We start from the raw sequence: 27,329 nt of genomic DNA on the forward strand, positions 1-27,329 counted from the left end.
ACATGTAATCTCAATTTGAAAAGAAAATTATAATTTCCTGAGGTGGACTCTTGATTTTTTTATTATGTTTTAGTCAGCTCTATTTCATGCTTTATTGCAGTGCTGTCCCTCAGATGTTCACTTTTAAATTTCTGCCAGCTTATGCATCTGCTAAATGTTGTGCAAACGCAGGTTAGACATGTGCTGTTGGGTGACCGCTGGTTTTGCGAGTAGTCATGTAAATAATAGGCAGCTAAAAGTCTGGAATCAGGCTGACTGAGCATCTAACCAGTAACTGAGGCTTAAAAGATGCCAAAGAGTCTTAAAAACTTGCTTGTGTTTAAGCTGATTCTGATCTAATTTATACCTGTTTATAAAAGCTTTAACTCTGGTTATATTTATTCAGTTATTCTAGATTTACGTTACCATAAATGAGACAAGGACTTTGGCCTATATTTTTTCCCCCTTGTTTAAACAGAAACTATCTCCCTTCTGGATGGGATAGGTCACATTCTGACTTGATGAAACTGGTTGTGTTTGGATTGAGGGGAAGTCTACGTTTCCATGCCTGGGTACGTCGCGTATTTTTAGCAGTCTACCCACAGAAGCAACCTTCTTGAGCAACAGGCTGAAGTCTTGGATAATTAGATGGTGCTGAGGATCCTTCCTTCAGGATCGCTCTGGCTAGTTGAAGGTCAGTGTGGGCGATCAGTGCTGTGCTGTCATAACAACAGCAGAGATGTGTAAATTATGGCCTTCAGGTCTGTTTCTGGAAGGACATCCTTTTCTCTGTAAAAACCCTTTCTGTAAGTGACCTGGGGTTTGCATCTTGAATTCATCATTTGTGGCCAACTTCAAAGTGGAGGAGACAGCACTGTAATACTATGATCTTCAGGGCATGGGCTGGACAGGGAACACTGAAATGGCAGGAGAGGAAAGGCCCTTGCTACAGTGCCTTCACAACAGGAATGATCTTCAGCAAGCAAACACTGCTGTAAATATTTAGGAGTGAATGGGCAGCGTGCCAGTGGGGTTTGTGAGTGATATACAAGGTGCACACTCAGCTCTCGGCTTTGATTAATATGTGCAAGAGATACAGGCAATCGATTGCTGTCATGTTAATATTAATTAATGAGCAGCGATGCCTAGCTCATGGTGTCTGATAGTAGAGACCTGTTAATTCACTTACTCCCAAGGTTTGCTTTAGCAGATGGAAAAGGATTATTTTACCATATTTTCAATGGCAATTCACATCTATTTTTATCTGTCTTTTGGCTTGCGTGAAAGGAGACTGCCACCTGTTTTTTGCAGGTTGTTTTCAGCACTGCAAGCCAGATTAAAACTTGGCCTAGTTATTGCTCTATGGAAAATGAATTTCTTGCTCTAGCACAGAATAAGGAAAGTATTCAGGGCCAGCACTGGCGTCTGGCCCTCTGTCATTGTGTGAACTCTGGCTCCGGTGAGCTTTTCTGGGTCATCAGGATCCCCACTGCTGGTAGCGCCGTCTGCTCCATAGGCTGCTCATGCCTCCTGGGTTTGACATGAAGTGCAAGAGAATAGGGGGCTTGCGTTATTTTTTGCATGGCTCCATTCAGTACTGACTTAAATGTCTGGCAGAGTAAGGATAATTTAGCAGAAGATCTAGAGAGTTGTAATGACTTTTGGGAACATTAAACTTTTTAGGAGAACAGCCTTTAACAGGGAGTTACTTTCGATCTCACTGGGGTTTAGCAGTGTCTGGTTTTAGAGTTGACCGTTCTCCACTCTTTATGTTAGTGTTGGTTGTATCTTTCTGATATGACTAGCCCTTAGTTTTCCTTGCCTACCGTGGCCCTGACCTGGTCATCTCTGAAACATCTTCACCAAGGCAGCCCAGTGGAAGGCTGTGCTTTACCTCAGTTTGTGTAGGTCAGGGAGGCCCTAGTTCATGTCCTCTCCCACAGCCTCAGGTCAGTGGCCACCTTCTCCAGCTGCTCACAGAGCTCCTCAGTATGCCACTTGAGAAATTTATGAGTGAAGAACCTTCAAAGAGACTTGGGATGTTCTTGCCTGAATCAGGAGCTCTTACAGTCAGTTGAGAACTTCACAGACTCTCTAAGATGTATTTAGATCTGTTTCCCTCTCTAAATTTTCTTTCTCATTGATTTGGTAGGTGTTACGTATGACTATATTTACAAGCACCTGACTCAGAGCTCCTTTTATTCATCACCAGGAACTCCACCAGAAGAGCTACATCAGAGCTCGGCAATGGTGTTATTTGTTCTGGCTTCTGTCAGGGTGACTTTCTGGGTGTTTCGGGTTTTATTTTATTTGATTGTTTGGTTTTGATTTTTTTACTAATCAATTGTTAAGCTCTTTTCTCAATTTATACTTCTGGATCTACTGAAGAAGTATGAGCTCCCATATATCATGGGGTTTCAGCCCTCTTGTGCTAATTAACTTGTAACTTGATCTTCAGTTTTGCTAAATTTGGTACTTATTTTACTGTAAACACCCATTTGTTCCACTGGGTAGCCCAGCTCTCTGAACATCTGGGAATCATCATGTGTCATGAATGACATGATGTATCCTCACTGTTAGACTAGCACAATGCTAGATCTGATGGATGGAAGAAATGTGTCAGGGTGAAGATTAATACACACTTTGGCTTGTGACTTGTGACTCACAGGGTAAACTTTGTTCTCTCTTTGATGGTACGGATCCAAGATCTGCATTTTTCCTGTCCCATTTTGGTCCTGGTTTATAACATAGAAGCTCGCGGTAATGGCTGGAGCTTTTGCTCGCTGGATCAGAACCTTCACTTCTGTCTGAACTGACATGTCTAAATAAATCCTCTATTCGTATGGCACAGCTGTGCACAAGGCTCTCTTCTGGAGATGGTTTAACTACCCTTCAACTAGGTAGCCAGTGAGAATTTGGTGATATGTGCTCCTTGCTGTGGCTTTGGAAGTGCGCATGGTACAATGTGCCCTCTGGCTGGAGGATTAAAGAGCAAACTTTTCAACCAAAACAGGACAAAACAAAAGCATCAATATTTGATTTCCTCATTAAAGTTTCATACTGGTATCTCTTTAGAATACCTGTTTGTTCATCATCCCTGCACGCCCATGCTTCAGCAACATGGTGAAAAGGCCCCTCGGGAAACAGCAGGATGGTATCTTAAAGGGAGGGTTGTACCTTACCTTCCTAACACATGTATAGATACAGGCAATATCGTAAGAATTATATTTTTACAAGTGTAATTGATACTGTAGGAAACAAAATATACAATTTCTGGGTGAAGAAGCACTTTTCAGGCACACTAGATCCAGGCAGGGTTCTTTTGCTATGATCATTGGTTGCCTATCAATTGTACCATTAAGCAGATCCATGGCATCTCCTTCAGGAGCTATTCATATGTATAGCCTTGGGAGAAAAGCAACCTGGAATATGAATCAGTGACTCAGGAGAGCCTATGGGTAGGGGTAGAGCTCAAAGAAAGCCTGGAGTTTCAGCAGTTTGTCTCCAGACTGGCTTGAGCAAGGGTTCCAGTCTGGCCAGTGGCAGCACCAACAGCAATGAGGAAAGTCGGTGGTGGGTCCCCTTTACATTTCACACAGGACAGAAATTAGGGACTGAGACACAATGTAAGGGCTGTGCAAAGCTGTAAGTTGCAGAGGCGGTCTCTCCAGGTGCAGAAGTACTCATAAATGTCTAGATAGAAGCTCTGGGAATGTGAAAAGGTCACTGCCTTCAGTTATACTCTTGGTTATTTTTTCCCCTTCTTCTCCCCACCCCCCACCCCCTTTATGTTTTTTACCTGGAGTCCTGGAGTTTTCTGATTTGGTTTCATTTTGTAAAGCAGATTTCCCTTTCTAGGAATTACATTAACTCTACCTTCAGCCTGCTGTGTCGCTATTCATTATTACATATTTGGTGAGCAGTGAGCAGGAAAAAAATTGAGAAATTATTAGAGGCTGTTCAGAGTTGGAACTGTTGCGATGGTCATTAGAAGGAAAATGTGGCATTTTGTCTTTGAAGTTTGTCAGAATGAGGCCAGAGACAAGTGAGCAATAATGAGGCTCTTGAAACCAGTCTGCAGGTGCGTAGTGGTAAAATAATAGGCAGGTGCAGAGAGCAAGTCTTTAATCAGTCTTGGCAGGGATCTTGTTCAGGGTCTGCTCTGTTTGGCTTCTGTGCAAAGGAGAAAATTCAGTGGCAAAGGACTCAAATGCAAACTGCAACTTATGCACCACAGAAGATTCAGGGTTTTTTTCTGTTTTCTTTTCAATGCACTACTGTCTATAGAAAGCTGAAATCTTGTTCCTTGTAGCACGAATAAATCAGTATGGATCCTTGTCCTTCTGAGGATAGCTGGCTGTAATCTAGAGATGACTACATGTCAACATTTTCCATGAATACTGCAACTTTAAAAAAAAAAAAAAACCACAACATTTTCAGAGAAATTTGCTTTAGCAACAGTTGTGATTTATTTTGGGTTCCTTACCAGTAAGTATTTGAGCAGGTGTGCTAACGTTTGTGTCTCATTCAGTGGCTATGCAAGGTCCTAGACAGCTTTGGAAATTATTGGGAAGAAGGTAATTCTGACATCACAAAATGTCAGTGTTTTTGTTTCACGAGTGTATACCAAATTAGGACAAAGGTTAAAAATATTGGTATCATCTGTGCTCTGCAAAAAGTGGGGGAAAAAGTAGGCAGCAAGAAAAGATTGCGTCCTGTCATGGCAGATGTATGGGAACAAAGCATACAACTGATCCAGAACTGCATTTTCGACAAAGCATCTTTGTGTCTGAGGATGCACGTCTGATTCCTGACCCAAAGCAAGCAGCAGATCATCCTGACCTCCCCAGCAGAGCTGTCCCACCTCTTTCAGTCTGTCCTCTGAAAAATGTTAACCCTCTCTCTTTCCCCTCTCAACTGCTCCCTTTCACCCTGGATAAAAATCCAGTTTCAAACAAGGAAAAGTTTAGTTTGAAACCAGGGCAATGAGGAAATGAAGATTAACTCAAAACCATAAGTTCCTGTGCCAAAAATTCAGAACACGCTGAAAAAAACTATACCTATAGCTTGTGTGTCCAGCCAAAACTAACCATCCCAGCTCTACGGCTGAATTTCAGTGACCACAGTCCAGACATAGTGGCTGTGGTGAACTTTCAGATGATAACTACTTTTAGCTATTACCAATTGCAAAAATGTAATTAGTATGTACTCATTTTAAGACAACTGCAAGTCACCTGTTGACAGTTTGTAAAGGGATAAATGATGAATTGCCCTATTCAGTTACTCAGCCCAACCTCTGTAGCGCTTTGCAGCCTGCTGCCTTCCAGCAGCAAACCTGGAGCCTCTGCTGCAGCAGCGAATTGTGTTTGTTGACCTGAAGGTCCAGAGGCAGGACCTATGAAGGATGATGTGCAAAAGTTTGTCATGTATATACCACTGTCACAAAGCCCATCTGTGGATGCTTTCCATTTACATCTTTTTTTTCCCATGAGTCCACAAGTTTTCGTTAGTGTAGCTCCGTAGTTCAGCTATTCAGGACTCCCTTGATCTTGACTCCCCTACACTCCTTGGTGACCTGACAACACTAGGGCTTTTAAACCAGACGTTTTCCCTTCCTCGCTCACCTGTGGGCATCTTCAGTGTACTTTAAATAGGATGTCATGATGGCTTGTGGGTTCTGTGCAGTTTCTTGCCATGGGGCATGACTGGGGTTGAACCCCCCACAGCTTGCTTTGAAGCAGCACTCAGGACCCAGAACTTTCACAGTGGCTAAGAGACTGACTTAACTGGCAACCTCTCAGGTACTCGGGTGTGAACTTTCTCTCTGCTGTGTTTACTTTGAGGAGGGCATACTGCAAGCTGGGGCAAAACTAATGTGGCTATCTGATCGACGAGAAGATCTACAGCTCTACACCCATCCGTATGGGCATGGAACTCACCACATGCCCTGCACGGGGGATTCTTGGAGCTGCTGTGAATTGGTCTCAGCGGCAGGTAGTTCAGACCCCCTACATCTTTAAGCCCAAAGGGCACTGCAAGAATCTTCTGTGTGGTCTAGCCTCTACGACATTATTAGTAGGGGTTATACTTGTCCTGCTGGCTTGTTTGCAGTAAGAGCTGTGTGGTCTTCGAAGTGCTCTTTGAAGTTAATGCAGTCACGAGGACGCAATTAAGATGAGCTCAGAAAGGCTGATTTCAGGTGGAGCTAGAACATTCGGGAGTGTAACTGGTCTCGGTGCTTGCTGCATAGATCATGCACAAAACCCAAACACAGATAAATTACAGTTGTGCCTGAAAAGCAGTGTGTAAAACTATTTTAGTAGAGATTAAATTTCTGTTAGCAAGCACCTCTCAGGGGCAGAGCAGTAAAAGCTTGGAGTACTACAGCCAAACTGTACCGGGCTGGTATGTGCTTGCTGTGCTTTTGGGGTAAGCAAAGGAGTGTGAATATCCAGCAAAGCTGGTATCTACAATCTTTCACTACTTTTCATTTCTCCACATTCAGCTAGTTAGGCTGTAATACATGTTTTGAGATCCCTACTCTGCTCCAGAATTTCTGGAAGGTCATTCATGTTCTCCATGTCTCAGTATTTCATATTCAATAAGGATATCAGCACCACAGTGGGCCAGAAATTCTGAGGTGCTCACACTAAGGTTATGTGAGCTACAGAAATGCTAAATACTTCGGTTTGTATTGGTTTTCTGTTGCTAAGGTGAATGTAATAAGTCATTTTAATATACCAAATTTAAGTATATGGTAAATAATAACCACTCTCCAAAAGAAAACTGCCGGTAGAGCCATCTTGTTGAGGGCTCTCAATTATCCCTACTGCTCTGTCCTGATACTATATCATGCCTCATAGACCCCCTTAGATCAAAGTATTTTTTTGCCAAACTTAGAGAAGGGGAAACTGGGATGTCTGAAGAAAGGTAAAAGGTGTGTGTGTAGCAAAGGGATAAGCAGAAGCTATTTGCTAGCAAGGTTTGATTATAGCGTCAGAAAGGAAGGCACTTTATTCCAAGAATAGTATTGTAAGGATGCTAGTGCTGCAGTTGCAGGCAGTCAAACACTTGAAGGGATTAAGATAAAATGGGTTTGCATGACACACTTTCTGCAGACAAGCAAAAGGAAAGAGAAAAGTTAGCAGCGACTCTTGAACCTTGCCAGTGCGCAAAGAAGTTGCAAACAAGGGGAAAAACACTTCTGTAGATATACCATGCAGATTTAGTAGGGCTCGTCACTGGTCAAAAATACACAACTCAGACTCCATTAGGTTTCTGAACAGTGTTTACAAGGGTAACTTCCAGAGTCTACAAAGATGACCTTTCCTATGAAAGTGAACATCCAACATTTTCCTCCATTGCTACTTGTCTCTAATTTGTCTGACGAACCTTCTTTTTAAAGGCTGCCTCTCTTACCATGCTGTACAGAGCATTTTGAGTGTGGAAAGTAATTTTTTTCTTTGTAAGTGCAAAGTGAAAGCTTCTATGATAGATTGCTTTGTAAGGCAACTCCAAGAATTGACAGCGAGTATTAATAAAACATGCATAATTGATATTAGCATAACTGTAAAGCCAAGTAATATTAGCAGTATCAGTGCTGGAACAGTTCCATCACATGCTCTTTACATCTTCGTTTATCTCTTTCAGGTGATCTCAAAGGAGAATGCTCAGGGGGAATTCAGGGACCAGAGAGTTAAATGGTTGTAGTTTTATAGTCTTTATCAGACCATCAAGGCTGTAATCGAAAGATAGGAGTTATCATCTCCAAGAGTTTTGTCATCTCAATCAACCTTCAAAGGAAAATCATTGCAAGAGAGCCTCTGGTAAGTCTATGAATTAATCCAGATTTGGAGAATGTTATATAATTTGTGTTATGTTAACACTTGCAAGTTCTGGTCATGGAAAAGGAATTTTCTGTGATAAATACTCTAAGAAAGCAAAATGAAAATAATTTTTCCCAAACCAACCCAACCAACCAACCCAAGAAGATGTTGTGTTATCTAGGCCATTTCCCATATGTGTTTGTTGCACAGCATGATTACAGTAAGCTCATATGATGTGTAGAGTCATCCTCATCTTTGCAGGGAGCTAGAAACTCTGGAAATTGGGATTATCCCAGGCTTTTCCTGTGGAAGAGAAGAGAATGTGCACATCAGCATGCATCTAGGTGGTTTGATTCAAAGGGAAGCGGTCACTGGGACTAGAGATGATTGGTCATTAGGAATGTCTGTCTTTAACCTTTCCTGACAACATGTACTAAGTGCTGTTACGTGACAAATACTCATTGTGGACCCTAGTACAATAACCATTAATCTGTAGATTTAATTCATTCCCATCTGTTTATCTAATTTAGTGGGAAGTGGTCGGAAAGATATTAGAAAGAGGACTATGGCCCAGTTTCCATGGTCCTTGCAACCCAGGCCATTAATGTTGTACTGGAGCAGTTTTGGAAATCCAGTCCTTTCTCAGCTGCAGAGTTCAGAGCTGAGTTGGTGAGACTGTGTCCCTGGTTGTCTAAAATAGAACATGAGCTAATTCAAGTTGTGGCCAGCAACAGCAGAGAGGGAAGAAGGCAGTTCAAAGGATCAGTCCTGCTCAAGTGTTATCTGTGATTATGTACTACATCCCCTGTATTAGCCATCCGAAACAGATGTTTGCTCCTATTGGAACTGTTCACGTTGATAGCGAGGTTTCTGTGGGAGCATGCTTACTGTGCACTCGGCCGGGTATTGCACATCTGGTCAAGGTCTTGAGCTTTATTTCTCTTTCGCCTGATTTGGGACTTCAGAAGCATATACTCAGTATTAAGCCAAGGGCTGCCTTTGTTCCATGAGGCTGCCCCAGCTGGAACATGTTGCTGGTTGACACAGTCAGATCTTATATTGAGACTATTATATTCTTTGGCATATTACACTGCGTTTACATCTTTTAATTCACCCCAGTAGACAGATGGGTTATTTTAAGAACCATGTGTAAGAGCTTTCATTAAAACCATTACAGGACACCAGATGGAGATGCAGAACAGACAGCAACAGGGCTGCTTTGCTACCATGTTGGACTTGTGAAATATTCAGAAGTGTATAGCTCTTCTTGCCACTCAACTTGTCTGCTTTCCTGCGTCGTGGTGGCCCAAACACTTCTGGGTTTGAGTTATATTTCTATGAACGAGTTGCCACTTTTTGCCAAGCAGGCAATATGTATCTGGATTTCCTTGTCTGAGTTTTCCAGTTTACGTCATTTCTGAATTACACTTGCTATGGCAAATATTATTTTGGCAGGGGTGTTTTATGACAAAGAAATATCAAATGAAATGGAAACGAAAGGTTAACTCTTAAGTTTTGCCTTTAAGTAAACAAACAAGAAAGAATTGAATGAGAATTCTCAGTGTCAGAGTAAATTAAGAGACAAGAAACAGTATCACTGAGGTGTTCTCAAGTATGCTAGCATCTTCAGTACACTAGAGTCTAGAGATAGAGCCAATGGTCTTAAAAAGATAAATGACAGAGGGTTATGTTTCAGAAAGGAAGTAGATTAGTGGATCTAGTAAATCTTGACCTCTTTGATTTAGATGTTTAACTGAAATGGATTCAGAAATCTCTGATCCGTACAGTTTGACCTGCAAGTCTTGTGAACTAGATTCTTCTGTTAGGTGTTCCTCCTGCCACAACAGTTACTGAAAGAGTGCCAAAATCTCTGTGACATTAGTTGCGGGTTGTTTGTTTGTTGTTGGTTTTTTGTTTGTTTGTTTGTTTTAATTTATGAGTCTTAACGTCTGCCAGATTGAATGCAATAATTAATAAAAACATAATAGTATTTGTAATGATACTTGTGCTGAATAATAGAATTCCTAAAAAAAGGAGGCTTGAAATTTGAGTGGTTCAGCATTCATTGGAACTGGAATTCTGTAATATTCTTTTAGCTGAATTTCTGTTCTTGGAATAGGGGTGAAATACTGACATTCCTAAAGTCAGAATATCCCAGGGTTTTTTTGTTGGCATGACTGAAAAGTAACGCATTTTCAATCCTATGAGCATTAAACTGTATTTAGCCTTATGTATTTAGGGGCATGCCATGTGTTAAAGCAGCTTGAGAGTCTGGTCAAAGCATTCTTTCCTCTAAGTGTGGTTCACTGGCTGGTTCCCACTCTACGTTCCCACACCCAACTGATTCATGAGATACCTAACATCAGTTAACCATCCCTGTGTAGCCTCATGAGAGGCAAAGTGCTCTGTGGATTCTGGTCTGGTAGGAAGAGGCATATTTAAATACCTATTATATATCTTCAATTCAATAAATCAGTGGACTTTCAGGTTATAGATTTAAATGAAAATCTGTAGTGCATTTCAGAAGCTGAATACTGAACTGTGTATCTTTTTCTAAACACTCAGCCAGCTCTAGCAGTCACTGATTTTGCCCATCAGATTGTTTTGACTGTTTGTATAACTCTAGATGCTCTCTCCTTGCTCCATTATCTGAAATTCCTGTCTTCAGACTAGTCCTGACAGTGTGAACTGAGAGAGTCCCAGCTGCACTCTCCCCAGGAGCACATCAGTGGAGACCTGCATCCACAGGAGTGAGCCTGTAAACACAAAGGCTAGCACGCCAACCTTACCTCCCAGTGAACTTTGCCATTTGCTAATTTATCTGTTCTAAGTTTTCTCTTGCGTTTGCCTTTTTCTGTGATTTCTTCCTGTAGAGCCTGTGTGGGCTGGCTTCTAGTTCCCATTCAGTGAAATCTTCTAATACAGCGGTTTCACCTCCAGCTTTGAACATAAATCAGCAGAAAAGTCCCACAGCTTCCTTGTGTTCTGTTAGGGGAAGGAAGGAGGAATAGTGCAGATATTGAGCTAATGCTATCAAGCTGCCTAAAGTGAGTGAAGAGATTGATAAGAGAAAGCATTGTATTTATAGTTTCTGGCATACAGCACAAGCCCTATTTGAATTCTTCAGAAATTAATATCAGATGACTTAGGAACTTCTGGCGTATTTGAATCTTAAGTGGTTACAGACAGTTTTGCTCAGACTTCCCTTCAGTTGTTGTATGTGCTATTTCTTTCTATTCATTTAAAGACAGGTTGGGAGAGTCTACAAATTCTTGTGAGAATGGAAAAAACCCTGCTCTCACTGAGGCTGAATGGCAACAGGGACACAGATCCTACCTCTGATCAGTGGTAGCTTCTCTTCTATGCCTGTGTATGTGTCTGTCTAAGTGTGTTCAGAGAGATTTAATTTATCTATGTGACTGTTCAGTCTGATACTGCCTTTGCTTTCCAAATGTGCAAGACTGACCTTGCTGCCATTGTGTATGATGTGTGCATTGTAGGCAAGTGGTTAGGGAAAGGGTGAAGATCAAATTAATGTAGTTCTTGACTTCCAAAATGGGTGATTTTGTGAAACACCTCAACAAATAGTTTAAAAAGACTAGAGAAAATGAAAAATGTAAAATAAAGATTACTTTTAGAAAATATAAGGCATTGTTATCATCAGAGCACCACAAAAGGCATGGTAGAAAGGTACCCCAAGATGACTGTCAGTAGGTAAATGGGTTAAAAAAAAGAAATGCCTAGGCACAAAGTAGAGGACAGCAGGTGCCAGTGCATTTCCCATGAGGATGGGAAAGGTGTGTTTCCTCTTAGACCCAGCTGTGTACTGCCATGAACATGACTCAGTGGTTGGGCCCACTCGCTCCATCACAGTGAGAACAGCTCAGGGAGTCTTTCCTTCCTTTTTCTGGTTTCGATTGCCTGCATTCGGGCTGAGAGCTAAGCCTGCACCCCAATGGGCAGATGCCCTCTCAGCTGGGTGTTTTGGACATGAAACCTCTTCCCCTTCTGCTCCGCTTCCACCCAGCAGAGGTCTGCCCAACCAGCCTTCCCAAGAGCTTACAGGGCAGTTCAGTGCACTTTGCTGTGCCCCTGCACTACCGGAGCAGTACTTGTGAAACATGAGGATGTGCAGCAAGCCAGACCTGCGGCCAGGTCAGCACACCAACCTGGCTGACTTCTGAGAGTCCAGCCCCTGCTGCTGTGCTGCCTGTGCTACAGGATAAACCTGAGCTTCTCCAAGCACCTACGTGTGTGTGCAGGAGCAGCCTGGCTCAGACCGACATTTCACCAGGCTTCCTGGCGAACCTCCACCATGCTCCAGCTGCAGCTGGTGCAGCAGCTTGGCCTGCAGCCTGCCAGCAAGCAGACAGTCCAAGAGGCTGGGAGAACTCCGGGAGCCTCGGCAGCCGGGGAGAAAGTAGGTTGAAATCACATATGGCTGGGCAACTGCTGCAGCAGGGACCACCCGCCTCCAGACAGGGCAGGGAAGCCTTCCCAGCCACCCACTCCGTGGCCTCACTGGGCTGCCACAGTTTCCAACCCTGGCTTTGGCAAAGGATGCTCCTCCGCCTGTTCATTGCGGTTATGGGTTGGGTCATCTGTAGAAGGAGCAGCGTTTTTCAATTTCCCTGAGGTCTCTTGAGTCCTAAGGGGGTAATAACTCATTGGGATGGTTGAAGCTTGACAGGGACCTGGAGGTTTATTGCTGTAATTCCCTGGCAGTATCTTTCACCCTTGGGGCAGGACAAGTAGGAGTTTCTCCCACAACAGGAGTCAGAAATCTTCTCCTACAGGAAACACCCAGGCCAAGAGGCCTCTATCCCAGCTAGTTCTTTTGGAGCAACAGAGTTCTCATTATTTATTTTTTTTTTAAGGGAATCTCTAGGCTCAGTAAGAAAGAGATCTGGTAAGTGGATTTCTTGCTTGCGGGCTCTCATAGCTGTATCATTAGCATTGCCACTGATCAAAAGATCAGATGCAAATGCAAATAGAAGTAAACAAGTTAATAGAACTTTGTGTTTAGAAATAACGATGGTTGGGGAAATCCCCCTCTATTCTTAATCATCAACCCAAAACGATTTTGAGGCTGATACTCCTTGACATTGAGTCAGTGTTATCTTGACGCAAAGGCAGAGAGAATAGAAGGTTGCTTTGTGGGAGTATTTTATATCCATTTTGGGCTGTTATGACTGATGATGAGTAACTACAGGATCAGGATGTCTTACCCTATTTTATGGAAATACTGATCTCGTTCTCTTAAAAGTTAATTATTGACATACATGATTTTACTATATTACGCAAATGCTTTTACTATAAGTGCAGCTTTTATGTTATGGTGAAATTAGCTATAAATATATTGCATCTTACATGGTTTCAAAGAAAGCTCTAATGTCCTGATGGAAACCAACTCTGTCCTCGGCAAGGCTTCTGTTTCTGCACAATATGTTCTTCATTATTATCACACTCAAGGGTGTTTTCTCATGCAGCTAAGAAAATGTTCTCTGTGAAATAATCTGTAGAGAAAGAGGAAGCCTTTTCTCAGGCGCTAAAGTGCAGGCTTTACACAGGTGTGGGCAAGTACACAGTATACTGAAGACTGTCAGAACTGTAGGATGAGGTTCTATGTATCATAATGAATACTGTTGTTCGGACATCGTTTTTGGAGTATTCTGGTTTCTGGTTGCTTGCTTTTGTGCATTCAAGTCTTCTTTTACTGTTGTCTGTTGGTTCAATATATGCTACAGCTAAGAGGCCCAAGTCGTGTAGGGACCTGCAGACCTTAGAGCTGAATCCTGTTGCTGTTCTTGGTGACTTTAACTGTGACAAGACATATCCTTACTGCTCTGGTGTGTAATCCCTGTTGGAAGCTGTGGGGCACAGTGCCCAAATCGTACATGGTTAGTAACTTAAAACATTCCTAAATACTGTATGGACATCAGAAGAAATCATCTCTGTTCAACACGTTCCTTCAGTTTCTCTTAACAAGAGTATTAATATAATCCATGTTAAGAGCATGGTGAAAGTTATTTGGCTTTCTTGTTAGCCTGTGTACATAAATCTGTGTATAACCTGCAGCAGAAATACAAATTGTTTGCAGTATACATTAAAATACATGTAACTATTATGCATTTTTAAACTGTTGTGCAAAATATATATTATTTATTTATATGTATATCTATGGGGGGGGGGGGAGTGAGTGCGTGTATGCATTTTTACTAGGAAGTTACCCTTCGATGTTTATGTGTGTTCAGCGGGTTGAATGAAACACCCATGGAAGCTTGCCAGCTATGCTGACGCAAGCTCCAGGCTCATCCTATAAACATTTACGCTCCTGAGTAACTTCAGTCACGTACAAACACTGGGATGAGAGAGACCTCATGGGTCACTGATTCCAGTCCTGTGGTATGACAGGCAAGGCTCATAACTCTTCTCATAAAATGGCTAAGCTTTATTGTAAAGCTTTCTGAGTTTTCACCTGCCATCCTTTCTGCTGGAAAGCTATTTCATTATCTTGTTCAGTTGATAGCTAAAAAGTCTTCCCTCATCTTCAGCCTCAGGTTAGTCATGGACAGTTTCTACCACTTTGTTCTTATGTCAATATTGTAAGTACTTCTTCTTCCTCCCTGATGTTTACCCAATGAGACCAGTCGTGCAGCTGAAGTTATTTATGTGCATTTGCAGCTTTGGGTCCTTAGAGGTGCATGTCCACATGTATTTTACTTACAGATAAACAAGCAGAATGACTTTACAAGCCAAACCTGTCAGACTGATTAAAACAAAGCAGGATCCTGAAGTAAATGGGTCTCATGTTGATAAGGACTGTTTTTGAAACAATTGGCATGCAGCTATTTCTGGACAACTGCAGCCAGCTAGCTTTGGTGCTCTGTGATTTCTACGAGGACAAGTCTCTTGCTCACGTAAAACATAGGGTGCCAAGGCCAGTATGGAGCTGTTCATCATGAAAGAGGTTATTTGAGTCTATCCCTTATTTTCCTAGCAATAAATTACATGTAAGCTGGCAGAACCATTCATTTCCACTTCGGGTCTGAACTGAAGGGATGTTTGCACTTTGGTATTCTTCACTCCAGCGCTGCACTGAACATGCCATGTTGGTATTCATCCTCAGCTATTTAACTTTGCAAAGTTGCTTTTTCCTTCCTTTAGGACACTGCAATTTCTGTATCTTCTAGAACTGAGACAGGTAGGATTTGGAAAATTGATTTACAGTCAAACATGTTTGCTGGGAGCAAGGTGGGATGGGCTACGGAAGAGCTGGACCCCCTTTCCACTCCTTCCCCTGTTTGCTCACTCACAGGCAGCAGCCCACACAGGCAGGCTCCTGCATCTTGTAGCACTCTGAACAAGGCAGGGAGGAAGGTAGACACTGTATTTCATATGAATTGGCCACCCAACTTTTCTGTCCCTTCTCTGAGGGTTACAGTGATGTGAGCTGATAGAGCAAGGAATGACATGGGAGGGAGAAAGGGGTCTGAAGTGTTACAGGCAGGGGAGTAAAAGCTGCCATGGGAGATCATACACACATTGAAATAGCATCAGCTAACAGACTTAGCAAGGAAACCAACAACTGAATGGGATACATCTTTCTGAGGATGCTCTTCATAAAGCAGGCTTGATTTGCCATTTTCTAGCTTGTGTCTAACACCTGGAAAGACTAGGTCTTACTCAAAAAGTCTGCTGCACTAGCACATTTAGTTGGCATTAAATAACTCAGTATTAAAAAGAAATTCCTAATACACCAAATAATTTTAAAAGACTGGAAACTGAGCTGAAAAGTAACGTGAACAGAAAGCTCTTTTGCTATAAGAGGATTGAGAAAAGAAACTTCCTAATAGCTAGCTGTACTTCGTGCTGGTTGCCCAGATTAAACTGTGAGAACTCAGAAGCAGAAAGTTGCTGGTGGTACAGTGGTACTGAAGGTTGCATTTTGGACTGCACTACAATATACCTGAAATAACCCCTCGATAGATGAAATAAGTTTTTTGCAGGAATGCTGGTTTTGTAGACCTACTCTCTGTAGCTCTAGTAGAAAGTTCTTGGCAGCCTTGTGTTGCAATGCCAGGTGATTTGTGCAGCAACTTGTAACAGCAGTTAAGCAATGAAATCAGGTGCCCTTCCTCGAGGCTACAGATGAATCACTGAATTGCAGGGAGGGAAATGAGATTGGGAGTAGAGTGGGTACACACCAGTGAAGAAAGGAGATGGGAGAAGCTGGGATGGACAGTAATCATTGAGCCCAGAGAATGTGTCTCGATGTTTTTGTTTAAGTAAAATGTAACTAGAGGTAACTGGAAGATAAAGTTCAGGATCCTACATCAGTATTGTTTGGGCAGGTGTCCCCTGAGAGTAGCTTAGTGGATGGGTATCAGTGGAGTTGCACTGACATAACGTTTTGTATGGTCAGAAGGGAGCCTCAGGTCTGTTTCCCTCCTGGTTACCTGCTCTCTAGATGGAGCTTCCTTTGTCACCTACCTGGAACTTCCCAATGTTCATAGTTTAAGTAACCTGAATAAAATTAAATTATGTCACCGCAAGTGTTGGTAGTATGTATTCACAAGGGTTTCTCACAACCTATTCTTACGCACAGCTAGGGAACATAGAAAACATCCACTGTATTTTTCCTCCACATGCTTACATAGTCTGAGTTTTCCTGGCAGATCACACAGAGGTTTTCAAGTGAAATGTGACCTGTTTTGTAGCTTCACAGCATAAGATTCACAGGATGGGATATTTTAAACCTGTTTTGTAGTCATACTGCATTGTCAAGTGGTTGTGACACACTTCATAAATCCCGCCCTGCTGACACTCTGACAATGATCCTTGATGTGATAAAACAAGCAGTACAGCCCCAGGCAATGAAGTAGGAGGATGGAGGCTGGACCTGAACATGGGTCTGAATTTTCTAATCGATGCCTAAAGTTATGCCTCCAAGCACATCTTTGTACACTTTTGTTGAGTTACAGCTTCGGAGTGTGAAGGGTCTACATTCCCTGTTTGGGGAATGTGTGTGAGAATTGTTTCACTTTCAATTAAAATGCCACCACCAACGGCAATAGAAGCACTGAACAAAAGAATGAAATATGAGGTGATTGCCTAGACTGAGATTTTCTCAGAAAAATGGCTAACAACTTTATTTTGTCCAACCCTGCTCCAATGTGCCTTCCCACTGTGAGCAAGTGATTTGTTACATGTTTCCACTGATGGAGTACAAATCCAGAGCCTGGCGCTGTAAATGTTTTAGCCAGGTGTTCGGTCAGGTTTGACATACCTAGGAAGGACAATGCCGCCTCCTGCGATCTGCCAGGCAGTTACATGGGCATTTCTTTAATCCTCCTGTCCTTGCTTGGTTGGTAAGATCTGGTTACATCAAACCTGGAAATCTTCTGGCCCATCAGTATTTGTAATGAATAGACATAGGATCTTTGAAGTGTGAATAATTGTAGAAATATACGGATGTCCTTTTTTATGGTTACTGTGTTTCTTACCTAGGTGAACTCCATGCTTATTTCCTACTAGTTTCTAGTGGAAAAAACTGTTTGCTTCTTGGTTTTGTTAGCACTTGCACTTTTGTCCATTGTACCTGATAACATTTCTTTGAGTAGTTTCAGTTCCTACATGCTGAAATGAGAAATCCATATAAGGCAAGAATGATGAACATTTTTTGTAATTAAATGACTAACATTTATGCTCTTGAGTCCATGTTCAGCACTGTATTTAGGCTCAAATATTGAATCACCTTCCCATTGATTTGAATATTGAGTTTGATACCAAAACATGCCCCAAAAATCTTAAGCATTCAACACTTCTTGAAAGCTCAATAAAAATCACAGGTTTTCTGTCAAAATAAATTCCAGTATCAGTTAGGGGAAAAAAAAAAAACATTTAAGAGAGAAATTATGAAGTAACCTTAATACCCTTCAGCTAGGCCTGTGAAGTTGCATGCCTTTTAGCTAAAACATTGTCAAACAGGTCTTCATTACCAAGGTTTTGCTCTTTGCTATGAGTTAAAAGTTTTTTCCAGTGGTTCCAAAGGTAGCTGTCTTCATCTTATGTTCTTTGTACTGGTGTCACATCCCAGCCCTGTGTTCTCCTTTAAACATCATCAGACATTAGGCCCCGGTTCAGCACTCACTGAAGTTAAGCACTAAGAGGCAAGGGCTAGAATCCAAACTCCTAATCTGATGGGAAACTATTAACGGGGGGTGGTAACTTTAAAAATAATGGGAACAGTATTATTTTTAATCAAAATTTACAGAATAGGTCTTTAGGTTATAAGAAACAATACTGTAGCCTACAGGTCCTGGAAATACATAACTCTTTTGTCTCTGTAAAGGAAATTATTATTACAAATAGATAACCTGCTTTACAGTAGTATGACTTCATTCGGATCTTATTCTGTAACATAATTGAAAATCAAATACCTTATACAGCAGTTACAGAGTCACTTCTTTTTCTGTTTGACTGTATTTTGATCTGTAGGTATTACATCAGTATATTATACATATGGGCTGAAATGTTCGTCAGAGCCTGCAGGCTTTCGTTCAAACCCACTAACACCAGGGCAGTATTCTCCTCAGAGCAGAAAAGCTCTTGCAGCTTTTGTAACAGCCCTCCCTCCATGGATTTCCTATCCAAAATAAGATACTATACTTTCCTTTTTCATTGATAAGATATTTCTGGGAAAGATTTCACATCCAAAGTGTCTTTGCAAAGCATTCTTGGAAGTTATAAAATAAAAGTGTTTTTATTTATACTTGTAGCTCTAAATTAATCCAGATTTGTCTTTTTCTAAATACTCACCTGATCTAATACTGAAACAAACTGACCCATTGGCAAGTTATCCAAGCCTGCACACCACTGGCAATTCTAAATAGGGTCTGCATTATTCTTGCTATAATGAAAGGAATAAGAAAGCCCTCTGCTGATGAGTGTCCCTCACTGAGAACAGGGATTTCATAACTGGGCACCCCGTGGGTCAGAGAAACTTCATGATGGACAAAACTGTGCATCGTCATAAGAAATGTTATTAGTGGCAAGGCTTGTTAATTTATCAAATCCAGTTTACCAAGCCCCATCATAAGAAAATCTGGATCTAGTTTCCTTTGGTAAAATACAGCAGGAAGCAATTTTTGAATATTTTCTAAAATATGTCCAAAAGAGTGTGATGCTATGTGGATAAAGCTAAGCAAAAGGGATACAGCTGGCTTTCTGTACCTTGCAGTGGAATAAAAACTGAGTCACTACCATGGAGAGGTCACTCTGGTGCTCTGAAAGCCGGTTGGGATTTAACATCAGTTATCCAGATGTATGTGTAATTTTCAATATATCAGTCATAATTTTATACAACAAAATGAGCATATTGAAGTAGACATGATATGAAATTAGAGCTATTGGGAGACTTTTCCAAAGAACAATAGGAGTTTTGCTTTTATTTCAACAGGACTGAAATATATGCCATTTCTTATAAGAAAGAGCAGCAAATAATATTTATTATCCTTTTGATATGGAGCCATTACTGGAAGCCATTATCATCACATTTCAGGTTATTTAATCAGCTCTGTGAACTGATAACCTGCATAAATAATTGCCTTGCTGCTGCCAATAGTGCTTTTGGCACACTATGAAAATAACATTATTCCTTACGAATTAAACCACAATAAGATTTTAAATGGCAGATTAAAGGCTTTCTCTAGGTACCTTGAATACTTCCATACTGAGCGAACGAGAAGAGACCTACCATTTTGCAAGTATGTGATATAGGTGAACTACGGTTGAGCTCCCTGATGGCACAGAAACGAGATGCATGTGTCCAAACATGCCAAGCAAATGCAGATGATGAAAAAGAAAGATTAACTGCTGAAGAGCTACCTGCTTTTCAGAGCATTCCAGCTATCAGGCACACCCCAGCCGATACTGTAATGCTCGGCAGTGTATCCACAGGATTGCAGGCAGGGACTCCATTATCTGTTTGGCTCTTTTCCATTCGTGCACACAGTGGCTTACATCTACAGTGTTGTGCAAGACGTTCATGTTTCATTAATATCCCTTACTTTTGTAGTTGTTTCTTTTAGTCTGAGCCTTTCCCCCTCATCTCCCTGTTGTTAGAAATGTCCAAAGTAACCAATAGCTCAAGCAAAATGATCGGTCACATTATTTTTTTATATGGGATTATCAAGTTATCCTTGGCTGGATGTGTGCGCATAGCCTGCCTTTCACTGTTAAAGGTGAGAGAATACTTCTGTCCTGAAAGAACTTTTGATACATCCATATTTCTTCTCATCCTAAATTATGACAAGACATGAGGAGACACCAGCCTTCCTGGTACTACCAAAGCCTGTGCATGCACAGAAGCTGTAAGACACTTAACGTATATGCGTAAGGCAGCCAAGGGACGGGATCTTCAGACAGGTGAGGACAAGGTCTTGCCAGGAGAGGCAGCTTCTCTATTTTTGGTCAGCCTGGTCTGGATGTCACCAAGGGGTGGCCCAGCAATGTCATCTAGAGAAGCTCAGGTTGACACATATGCTCTCGTAGCAGAAGGTTAAGTTCCCTCCTCATGGGCAGGCAGCACAGGCAGGGAAGCTGCCTTGAAATCCTGCCTGTACCACTTGGATCCCAAAAGCCATAAGGGTGAGAAGTTCCTGGAAATTTCTCATCGGAGGTGGCATAGTATTTTTGGCCACATTTTTCACTAAAATAAAATCAAAAGATGGAATTTGCGACTAGATTTAGGTCCTTTTTTATATTATACCCTGCTCTTGTATGAGGTCTCACCGTACTTTGTGAGTTGTAGCCCAGGTGTTTCAGCCTTCCTTCCTACCCTGTGTTTATCTGGCTTTTCTGATACATCGTGTGGGAAAGAGAAGAGACACTTGATAGTCTGGGAGATGAGATCCCTGGCCAGGAATCTCAGACCCACAGAAAGGAATGAGGAAAAAGACACCTGAACTTAAGTGGTCTGTAGGGAGATGTGATTTCATTCTTGACTCAAAGGGAAAGTTTTCATTTAAGCTTTTTTCACTTTTCTTTTGCCACACTGGATGGGAGGTTACCCAGAAAATAATTTCTCTCTGAAAAATTTTTGGCCTGACCTACTTGTTAAAATCTGTGTTGCTGCATTCAATTGAACTCTCAGTGTGTACAAGCGCTGACAAGTGAGATGACAGCTCTCAGGGCAGGTACCCTGAGCCTCAGTAGACAGTTGCCCCAGTCATCTTAAGGAATTACCTCTAGATGTCACTCATGAACCCTTCTCTTATTTGAGGGAATTAAATAAGTATTTAGGATACTTCTGACAAAGAAACCCTTCAATCACTCCGCTTAGTTACCAAAACATTTGTATTCTGAGGTCCTTTTCTGCATTGCTAGAGTCAGATAAAGGCTGAAGGCAGAGAAGGCACTTCTTCAGCTGTGCAGAGATGCCTTAGCTCATGCAGAAAATTAATTTAAAATATTGATTAAAATATAGAAAAAATTTAACCTTAGTCAAAATAAACAAAGGCTTCTGTAGTCTTTGATGCTGATTGAACACGTTGGGAGAGCTCAGTATGAAGCTGATAGTCTGTTGATTTATTTAGATAACTATATCTTGTTAGCACTTGCTTAGCAATGGGTACAAATGCTTGGTATAACATTTCCTAGCCTGCAATTCAAATTACTTATATGGCTATTTCCACACTCGGTAAGGCTGAATAGAGCGAGTCCCATCCAGAAAGTAAATAATTTCTGCTAGGTGTCTTCAGTGGATTTCCTTTTTTACTTAAAAGCCAAAAGTTCTTTGCTTGCTTTTTTTAGTAATTTAAAAAATCCATTCAAACAGATCTATGCTATACCTTCAATGGGGCAAAATTGCTCATATGGAAAAAACATTTCTATATAATAGAAAGAAAATTTTCAATGAGAAAATTTTGGGCACCTCTAGCAGTAAGTCTGTTTTCTGAGGGTTTGACAGCCTTACCCATAGTAAGTAGAATTTTATTCTGCAAGTAGTTGAGCTGAAGCCAGAGAGTTTCCTAATGGAGTAAAACACTTATCGTGTATATAAGAGTATATGAATTCTTGTATGAGCTGCAGCTGATAACTGTTCCAAGTTATCTCATGTTTTGAAAAAGTTTGGCCTTGCATTGTTTAAATGTTCATATGTTCATTGAGTGATGTGGTTTCCCACAAAACCTTCATTAAAGCTTTTGGGGGTTCACTCAGTCCTGAACTGCTTAAAGGACTTTTTCTTCACTGTTATCATATCAGTAATATCCACCTTCCATTGAAATCAAAATTAATGTGTCTGGTGTCTGCATTGCAGCCAGGACTTCCAGAGGGCTGGCAGTCAGAATGGACAAGATACTAAAAAGATCCCTATTGCACAGTAAACAAAGCTTTTAAAAATAAATAGCGGATAATGAACGTCTGGCAGGATAAAGCAGCCACATCTGCAGATCATATAACAATAAAGACAATTTGAGTGTAACACATAATTAACATCTTCGTGCATGTTAGTGGGTATGTATACATTTTTTTATATGTATTTATGTATTTATATATATATAAATCTGTTGATTGTTGCCCCTTTTATTTCCATTTTGCTTTGAAGGCAGAGTCCTATATGAAGAGTTCAACAGCATAATAATTTGGTTAAAATGTACTTCTATTACTGAAAGTGCTGGACAATAGAACACCAGTAAGCGTACTAGAGTTGCTTATGGCCAACAGGTTTTACAAGTGCAATTTAAAAGTAAGGGAAGCTGCACTTTGACATCATGGAAATCTCCAAGTTATTTATTTGTAAGGCAAGAAAAATATTGTATTGGGTTAAGAACATGTATAAAAATCTTCAAAATATTTCTAAAGAGTTAATCTTACAGTGTTTATATGTATTTATAAATATAACCAGATTTTTCTGACAATACTTGTGTAGAAGAACAGCAGCATCTCTCAAGTGTTATAAACCAGTAAACGTGTCTGTGCCATAGGAAAAAAAAAAGGAGACACGTTGACGGATTGAGCCAAGGTGCCGATGCCCCCTGATCAGTTTGTTGTTGTGCCGATCTGGTAACTATGAGGTTACCCATGCTGATTTTAAGACATAAAGTTCAGTTTGATCTTTGTTTCTAGTTTGATTATTAGACATACCAGTAGGCATTTGCTGTTGTGTTTTATATTCCCACATGTGTTTGTAGGCATCTCTGTGGCAATGGCAGGGTGTTGCTTATGGCCGAACAATGATTTTTGGAGTTGTAAAAGTTTGGCAGAAGGCTGCTTTGGGGCTTGAGGACACTCACACACTGGCAGAGGCCCAGCAGCAGCTGTCTGCTTCCCTAGGGTCCATAGGGAGATGGTAAGAGTTGTTGTTGCTGCTGGGGAGGATAGAGTGATATGAGCTTCCTATGGCTACACCTGCAATTGAAGAATTTCTTGCGACTCAAGCACAGAGGCAGAGGGAGAAATACCGCTTACAGCAGGCAGATCCACAGGGGTTTTTTGTAGCAACTTCACCTCTTCCGTGTCTGTGTTTTTGCTGCTGTTGTATTGCAAACATTGCCTGTGGTCCCTAAACGTGCTTGGCTGCTTTGCTTCCAATGGTCTTAGTTATGCACCCAAAACACCTCTGGTTCTTAGTCATTAGGTGATCATAAATCAGCTATGGCAGCATAAAAAACAGGGGAGTCCTTCACCTCTATTCCTGAAGACAGGCAGTTGTTAGACATTAAGCCTGGCAACACACAAGTACCTGTCTTGTAAACGATACCGATATCTCTCTACTTCAAAAAAACATAGGTGCAAAGAGAAATTAACCAGGGAATAAAAGTCAGATTGATAAGGTATCATATATTAGTTAAAATGATGGGAAAGTAGATGAAGTGGAAGATCTTGGAGGTACAGACTTGATCTGAAACTCAGAAAAAAAAGAATTTGATATTTACCCTGCAGGATACCAGGGTGATGTGAGGGAACTGAGACTCTCTATGCAGGGAGGTGCTCCCACTGCTGAAACTGTTCCTTCTTCCTGCTTCTAGAAATGGATTGCTCTGGCTGGGTTTGACACAGGGAGGTGGAGGCTTGAGCATTCACAGAGCGATTGTGAGTTCTTGGGGCTGAAGCAAGGAAAGTTAGTTCGTTTTACTTTTTAAAACCTGGAAGTTTAAATATACAAACAAACTCCATGCTGGAAAAATATTTAATTTGCAAAGTTAAGTGCTCCAGACTTAGGACGTTTCTGAACTCCACAGGATTCATCCTTCTCTGCTATGACTGATAAATGGCCAAAGGGTGTGTGAAGAATGTGCTAAGGAGGATGAAACTAGCCAAATAAAAAACCCTAAAACCTCTGACAACAAAACTATCTGCTCATTCCTGTACCACAAAAATGATTAGAAACTATTTGCAGGCTCCTGGCATGATTTATTTTTTTACAAATCTGTTATATTATCTCATCATAATTATGCAGTTACTGAAATGATGAAAACCATTTCTGAAATGATTTGTTAGTGCAGCAATCTGTGAGGCTTTTGGTGCTGTGTGGGGATGCTGTGTTGTTTTTAACTCAGCAGGCTGAAGATGGCAATCAGACACCCCAGGAAAAAAATACTTAAGGAAAAATGGATCATGTAATTAGAGATGATATCATAATGAATGTGCACAGGAGGACAAAATTAACCTTTGTGCCATCGCATGGGCTTGAGCCACTTGACTGCCTGAAGTGTAGCAGCAGTAGGTCACTGGGGAGATAAGCAGCAGTGAGCAGCAAAGCACTCAGCAGGGGAGGGGGATCTGCAGGTCTCTGCTGAGCCGAGAATGGTAGGATGTGAGGTCACGAGCCACTGGGAATGTGCAGGAGGGGACGCTTTCACTTACTCTTTCAAGGTCGACACTTCTGTACTCCTCCCTCCTTTTTAGCCTGTTTCACCCTTACCTGTCCCACCACTGGTGCCCCTTCCCAATCTCCTCTGTTCCCAGCCTTTCCATATTACTCAGACATTTAACAGCACTTGGCTGTTATCACTAATGTGATGGAGAAGTGCTTTGGTGGTACATAGCCAGGTCATACAGGGGTGGAAAGGGGGAAGGGATGTGTTGTAGTTAGTTGTATGCAAGCTCTCAGCAGGGATGCGGAGGTCCCAGCGGTGGAAGAGATGCTGAACATGCTCTTGCTGGGGTGCTGGCAGCAGTTGCATGATGAACCCAAGTTGATTGCACTCCTGTAGAAAGTGTTGACGATAAGCATGGCCAATAGCAGGAAGCGCCTGGCCGCACACCCCAGGTGTGTGCTGGGGATGGCACTTTAACCCATGTTCCTCCAGCCCTCCCCGCCGCCGGCCACACCACATCCTCCCTCCGCCCTATGATCTGTTGAATGAGGGGGTGGATGTGTGAGACAGAGGACATGAGCCTTCTGCTCAGCATGTGGGGCTACACTCAGCGCTCCAGCTTTTGGGAATACGCACTAGCAGCATGCGCTGTGCAATGCCACTTCAAAGCAGGCTCTGGCAGTGAGGCAGGGAATTGTCTGGTGGGATTAAACCACATTGGAACCATTTTCGAAGGGTCTCGACTCTTTGATTCTTTCATATACAAATCTGACATCAAAGCAAAGTCCTGCTGTCTGTCAGATATGTCCTTCATCTCTAGATAGAGATAAAACAGCCTCCTGTCAGTCAGATAACACGATAATTAGACAGTGTGATAATGCATTTATCGTGGTGCTTACAATCCTTGATCATATATTGCAATTATGTATACAGGCCACAGCAACTAGTGTCTTTAATTATAAACTTGATGGCAAAATGATAGGAAGAAAGAATCTTCCTAAGGGTAGAAAAATGAGTCTTTTGATTCATTTCTATAGATTCTTGCTGAATATAATAGAAGGGGATTCATATGAAAGTCTTTGCTGGAGTGTTTGTGTGAACTGGCAAACGTGTGTTTATAAAGAAGCGACAGTGTGTGGATATTACATTAATATAGGCCAGATATTAAAGCAATATGAGATAGGTACCAACCTAGATAGTAACAGCAGATAGCACAGCGTTTAATTTTTATGTTAATCTCCTGCCCAGAAAATTCATTTGTAAGTGCATACAATAATATTATTATTTGGATTTATTAAGGGTAGGTTTTCAAAGATAAATAGAAGACTTAAAGATTTCTCATTCATATAATCACTAACTCTTAAGTTGCTTTGAAAATCTCAGCTAGAGAAAAACAAATAGGTGATATTATCCCTGCTGCAATAAACTCTCTCAGTACCTGAGTGGAGAGGGTTCCTGGATCAGGAACCTGATGGCTTACACCTAGTCTAAGATTGTGTTTTTTCTTGCCTATCATTTAATTGCAATTATATTTTTTTTTATTTATGCATTATGAAGCCCTTGATTGAAATAAATGAAGCAAGGGAAGGCAGTGGATGCTGGGAAGCAGGCACTGGTTGTAAAAGGTGCCATTCTTGGAGTTCAGAATTCTGATGGTTGAGGTTCATCAAATTTCTATGGCTCAGTGTTTGGAGTTATGAAAAACCCACTGAGTGGTGCATATCTGGCTGCTGGTCCAGCCCCGATTCTCCTCAAAGGCCATTTCTGTTCTCATATAGAAAAGTGACTGTGTAACCACATCCCTTGCGTAGGGTCCTCGTGACCATGCCTGGGAGAGTGCCGGGACTGGAGGCACCACAGCCTGGGCATCCACTTGGCTTTCAGGAATGAAAGACAGAAACACAGAGGAAAGGGAGAAATTTGAAGTGAGGATTTTCCCAAAGGACCAGTGGAAGAGCCACTTCTGGTTCTTTTGGATACTGAGAAGCTGAGAAGTCTTAGCTATCATTAAGAGCTGAAAGGTTACACAGTGAAAATTAGACCACTTAAAATAAGGGACTCCAAAACTGAAACACCTGGGAAAGGTGGTCACTTTGGGACAACTTAAGTGTAGATATAATCAGCTGGTTACAGAAGGCAACTAAACCACACCTAGATGTGTTAGAACATGGACTTAACCTATGTCAGGACAGGAACTGCATCTGAAGGTATAGGCCCCCATTAGCATCTTCACTCTTGTAATTCTCCCAGGGCAATTAGTGTGTTCAGCCACGGATAAACACAGTGCGAGGACAGCGTTAAGGAAGCAGGATGAGAATGAACCTTCTTGGCTGTGGCTATGCATTTGCTTAGTAATGATCAGCACTGACTTCTATCGGCGTTGTTTGTTTCTTGTTCTTCAGTACAGAACTATGTGTTTATCAGACTAGCATGGCCCCTCAGCCTCCCCATCAGGGGCTGGGGGTCCTTCTCCACATCTCTTATTCTTGTAGGGCCTTTCCTCCCTCTCCTTATGCCACTACAGGGCTTTTCTCTGTAGCTTCCCCTTGGGCCCTTCCCTGTAATAGTGTCCTCCAGCTTATTCTCTGTGCCTCCTTAGTGTCTGAATAAAGTAATTCCTCATTGTCCCCAAACCAAGAGGCATGGTATATTTGGGAAATCAGGCTTGCTAGGCAGCTCAGCCTCTACTGCCCGTGTC

At 41.6% G+C, this 27,329-nt stretch overlaps 1 long non-coding RNA gene across 1 annotated transcript in view; it reads left to right on the plus strand.

Moving 5' to 3' along the window:
• The window catches only part of LOC130157343 (uncharacterized), a 365,996-nt gene that overhangs the window by 186,900 nt on the left and 151,767 nt on the right, over window positions 1–27,329 (plus strand). The window contains exon 4 of the long non-coding RNA XR_008824814.1: window positions 7,630–7,805. This is a non-coding gene — a long non-coding RNA (uncharacterized LOC130157343). The remainder of the gene's footprint in view (window positions 1–7,629; window positions 7,806–27,329) is intronic.

Source organism: Falco biarmicus, chromosome 12 (assembly GCF_023638135.1).
Source record: "Falco biarmicus isolate bFalBia1 chromosome 12, bFalBia1.pri, whole genome shotgun sequence".
NCBI lineage: Eukaryota > Metazoa > Chordata > Aves > Falconiformes > Falconidae > Falco > Falco biarmicus.